The following is a 5,462-nucleotide window of genomic DNA, read 5'->3' as shown; positions in this document are numbered from 1 at the left end:
AGACACATTGCGGGATCTCCTAAACACTAGAGCAAAGTGAGCCTGAAGCAAGTTACTGTTGCAGTGGGGGGTGGAGGGAAAACAAAGGTGAGAGACATAAGTAAAATCAGAGTGTCTAGGAAAAATTAAAGGGAAGATATCCTAAAACTTCCAGGAAATCTCCACCAATGAAGCAAAGAAAAAAAATGCCTCTATTATTCTGTGAGCAACAAACCAAACTGGGTTGGGGTCTCAGACAATTCGCTCATATGATTGCAAAGACAGACAGAAACTCCCGGATTGGAGAGGGCTCCCCTGAGGGCTCCCAGATTGGAGAGGGTGCAGGTCTGGCTGAGGGACCCACCCCCCGTGCACGAGTCTTTGTGCACCGAGCCCCTAGTTTCATTATAGAAAGGAGAAGGAAATAGGGAACAGACAGGGGCTTGATCACTGCTGTATAAACAGGAACTTTGTTTGAAGTAAGTTCTGGGTCAGGAGTTCTAGTAATAACTAGCTGACCTTTGTGTTTTAGTTTTAAAGAAAGGAGATTATATAACATGGGCTTTACATGAGATTTTTAATCTATTGTATTAAGAAAAGCAAGGCCCACAACCTTATATAGATTTGGGTCAGGAAGGAAAAACAAGCCAGCCAATTGTTGAAGGCAATTAGGGAGACTTCTCTGCTAATTTCAATCTTAAACTGAGATAGGATCCAATTGTGGGTTCCTTTCTCTGGGCTCCTGACTAGGAAGTGAGTTCCATCACCTGTTTTTATTCATACCAGCAGCTGTTATTGTCTATAACAGTATTCTTCCTTCACTCAAGTCCTCGATTTCCTGACCACTTTCCTCACAACACAGAAAACCTAGCAGCCTTGCCAAAGACTTTAGTTCATCTAAATTTCAACCTGGGCCTCCTTTCTAGGCTACTTAGTCTTTTATAACCAAAGGACAAATTATATATTTTAAACCCTCAAAATAAATATTTTATAACTTCTTATGAATTCAATTCTTTCCACATGGCAATGAGGGTAGGTATAGCGAGGCTGGCCAGGTATCTCCATGCATAGTTGCTGTTGCAAACAGTAGCCTCTACAGCTACTGGAGCTCACAGGACTTTGGGCTACAAGTAATAGGTAACTGAGGCCCGAGCAAGTTTAACATTCCAAAGAGACAGGAGCAATGGATGGATCCCTTTAATGTTTCAATCAGGTTAGAAATTAAGGATCAGTGTTAATATCTCATCATAATCTTCTGAACTTATTTGAAACACTGATGAGCAAGCTTTTCCTTCATTTTTTCTGTCCTTTTTTTAAATAGAAACTCATATGAGAGGTGACAGTGAGCATAATTCTCAAGGAAGGATTTTTGATCAAAAACCAAATTTTCAACAAAGGGCCTGTAGACACTGTATAATGCTCCTTCCTCATAACAGATATTCAAGCTACTGCTGCTTATTATTTTTTCAAACTATAAGAGAAAGTTTATTTAGAAAGTTACAGAAGTGGTAGAAGTGAGCCAGCTAGGCTGGGTTGGCTAGGGAAACAAGTTACAGAGAAAGAAGAAGGACCTTTGGTGCTTCGGAGAGAGAAAGGCAAAGGTAACATGCCAGGGGAAGAGGAGGGGAAGGGAAAGGTGCTGACACGGTCCTGAGAGGAAGAGCGCTCAAGCTGCTTCTTGAAAGGGCCCCAAAGGTCTTGCCTAAGAATGATAGACAATAGTCACAGTACTCCAGTTCCATTAGTCAGAAAGAGCTGTTGCTATCACTATTTTGGTCATGGGCTATCTTTTCAAGGTATCCTGTAATAAGGGTTGACGTAGAAACATGAAAAACTCCCAGTAGAGCTCAAAGAAACATAAGCATTAAGTTGGCTTTATCTGGATCCCTTTGAAGGATGGGCTTAGGCCAGAGTCTAGCCATACTGGTTTGCCCTGTGCTTTCCCAATAGGGATTCCTTGGCAATCCTGTAGATCTTCTGGTTTGTCAATAGCAACTGCTTTGGACTTGACAACTAATGTAATTACAATAGACCTGAAATTCTAAAGACATTCACCCTACTTGGATGAAGTTTCCTTGTCAGGGTCAGAAGAGCATATTTGGCATAAAGAATCAAATGGAACTGTGTTAATGCAGTATCTATTAGCCACATGTGGCTATATAAATTTAAATTAACTAAAATTAAATAAAAATTAAAAATTTAGTTTGTGAATTTCAAGTGCCATTTTTGAGTGCTCAATAACCACATGAGCTGGTGACTACCCATTAGACTGCAGTTATAGATCATTTCCATTATTACGGAAGTTCTGTTGGACAACAGTGATCTGGAAGAATAATTTCTTTGTAAATATATCAATTACTAATTCAATTTATAATTCATTTAAATTGAGACATCTTCCCTAAATTCTTACTACAAAAACAGAAGATAAGCAAACAATCTCCTCTCTGCCTCTTGAAATGGTTCTTTGATATTACATTTCTTTTAGCGCTTGTCATAATTAGGTAGTCTTTCTGTTAGTTGTTACAACTATGTTCAAATGTAGGTCCAAGAGAGGGAGAAGGAGAGAAGAGGTCCTAATTAGTGAAATTTAGAGACATAGTAGAGACATAATCCACATTGTTTCAGCATTTAAAAGACTCTTGGACAAAGGCTCCTCATATCTGGCATAAATTTAGGGATCTGAAGAAGGTCATTTTGTCTTGCCTCTAAATATATATTTTTTCCACCTACTTACTGACATATAAAATTCCTTCAATAGGAAGAAAAACTTCTGTTAAACAATTACATATACAGATTTTTTACACATTTTCTTGGGATAAACACACTAAGCTGTAAACGATTTACCTCTACTACTTTCCAATAGCTTTTAATAAGAAATGGAAGAGAAATTTTAAAGTCGCTCAATTCCTCGATCAAGGTGAAACTGGTTGAGGAAAGAAAGATCAGGAGGAAGATTAGGAGGAAGGATAGATTTTTACTGTCCAATTTCGTGACAGCTTGGCCCTTGGTATTTAGGGAATTTATAATTGAATTGACAGGATATTCAGCTCTGATTTCCATTGGCTTTGAAAGTGGGATTCTCCAAGACTCTTAACAAATTTGCTCTCAGCATGAGAATGATTAATACTGGTTTAGGGTGGTATTGTGTGTGTTTTTAAGTTTTTATCATAAAGTTTAATTATTGTTCAGGAAAAAATCAGTGAATAACTTTCTCTGAAAAAATATACAGGGTGAGGCAAAAGTAGGTTTATAGTTGTTCATTTGAAAAATAATATAATAATTAATAAATAATACAAGAATAAACTCTGTGTTTAATGTACTCATAACTGGAAACCTACTTTTGCCCCATCCTGTTTTTACTCTGTATAGATTGCAGTTATATTGGGGGTGGCTGATAAGTTAAATTTCCCTATTTCTTATTCTGAAAATGACAAAAAGTCAACTTCCAGTCTGATTATAAAGAGGCATGTACCCAAAATGGCTGAGGATAAATACTATGAGAAAGATAAAAGCTGTAAATCTAAGGGCATGATATAGGCTCTAAGAGAAAGTCTCAGAAGTACTCAAAGGGGTGACAAGGAACGGTTGTCTACAATATGGAGTTCTTTTCAGTCATCTTTGTCTTTTGCTCCATGTTAAAAATGCACATGAACTCAATGTAATTGAAATTTCTCTTTTTGTCAATAGGTGCTTCTCTGTACAGCTCATCCACTTCCTTGACTGTAAACCGATTTCCCATTGTTGTCAGCTGCTCTCTCAGGTAATCTTCCTGAGTAGTGCCAGTTGCTTCTTCATCAAAGCAAGCAAAAGCATTCCTGATGACATCTTCTGGATCTGTGCCATTTAAGTTTTCACCAAACTTCAAGACAAACATAGTGAAATTTATGAAACCAGGAGCCTCATTCATTATGGCATCTAGAGACTCATCAGTTGGATTCTTCTCCAGGGAGGTAAGCATGCCATGTAAATCTTCCTTGTTAATGAAACCATCTCTGTTCTGATCAATCATGTTGAAGGCCTCTTTGAACTCCTGAATCTGTGTCTGGTCAAACATGGCAAACGTACTGGATGTTGCATGTGGTGGGGGTGGGGGATGCATGGCTTCATGGTGGTCTTGACCTTTGCCCCTCAGCTCGACATGGTGGCAGTTAGATCCCTGCACAGCTGTGAGAACCAAGAACTTCAGTGACCCTTCTCATTGCCCTTGCTGCAGCTATTGCCACCCTTCTACAACCAGTGTGGTGGTATCTTAAAGATGCACTTGACTTCGGGTGATACTATATTACTGAATATCGGGACCTGAGGAACTTTGGGCAGATATTTGGGACAGTCAAGGAAGACCCTCATTTGTGCCACTCCATTTCCCATATTTTCAGCCAAAAGGGCAGACGTTGTCTTAAATGATTGTTGTTCTTTCAGCTGAAAACAGCTCAGTCCCCTTTTTATTTTGGAACATGTGTCTTGGCAACTAAACCAAGAATTTTCAAATTATCTTCTTTTAAATCTCAGGAGGAACTTCAGGAATATTATGAAAGTTTACCTACATTTTATTTCTAAGTTGCAAAACCCACTAGATTAGACTAGCAGTTTCCTGCCTGTCATCTCTGGTCTCCAGCACAGGGCAAAATACCTTATAATGTTTGTGGAATTGCTAAACTGCACTCCCCTATTTTACAGATGAAGAAAAAGGAGAATAATTTTCCTAAGGTCAAGGAGTGCGGGACCAGTAAAACAGCACTAGGATGGAATGTTCTATGTGTTCTTCCCCCTCCACTCTGCTGATTTGTCACAACTGTTTTCTTTCTTTGAATATTTGGTTCTGGAGGCTGGTACAGCTTCCCACAGTTCAAATGGGTACACTTATTGTTTCTCTTTTATTTTTGCATTTTTTATTAATTTCTTGCCTAGCAGTGCTGAAAGCATCAAACATCAAATGACAGTTTTCTTCTTATATTAAGCAAAGACAGTCTAGAGCTAAAGAAAAAAAATAATAGGAAGAAAAAGAAAATATTATCAGCACACATCTCCCTAGGTGGTAGAATTCTAAACTATTTTTATTTTCTTCCTTATCTTTTTTGTACATTGTGATTTTCTACAGTGAACATTAATTTAAAACATTTTTTCTCATGAATTACTTTCTAATAAAAAATACATATATAAAATCTCCTTTTCCCCCTATTTCTACTTTTTGAATTTAAATGAAGTGGAGCAGTGGCTTCCATTAAGCAGGGTGAAGGGCACATTAATTATCCTACAGATATTTGGGACAGTCAAGGAAGACCCTCATTTGTGCCACTCCATTTCCCATATTTTCAGCTGAAAGGGCAGGCTGTTGTCTTAAATGATTGTTGTTCTTTCAGCTGAAACCAGCCCAGTCCCCTTTTTATTTGGGGGCATGTGTCTTAGCTCTTTGCAAATGTGCAGTCTTGCTTCTATGTTCACCAATCTATTGTGTTTCATATACATATGAAAAAATATATTTT

At 38.1% G+C, this 5,462-nt stretch overlaps 1 pseudogene across 1 annotated transcript; it reads right to left on the bottom strand.

Annotated features, from left to right (window-relative positions):
* Window positions 1–3,587: 3,587 nt before the first annotated feature.
* On the bottom strand, window positions 3,588–4,375 carry LOC307106000 (myosin regulatory light chain 12A-like; annotated as a pseudogene). The gene has a single exon. The product of its transcript is annotated as a myosin regulatory light chain 12A-like (transcript).
* Between the last annotated feature and the right edge of the window lie 1,087 nt (window positions 4,376–5,462).

This window comes from Cnephaeus nilssonii, assembly GCF_951640355.1.
Source record: "Cnephaeus nilssonii genome assembly, chromosome: 10".
In the NCBI taxonomy this organism is placed as follows: domain Eukaryota; kingdom Metazoa; phylum Chordata; class Mammalia; order Chiroptera; family Vespertilionidae; genus Cnephaeus; species Cnephaeus nilssonii.
Note: the sequence above shows the minus strand (reverse complement) of the source record. Positions and strands in the feature narration are given on the sequence as shown.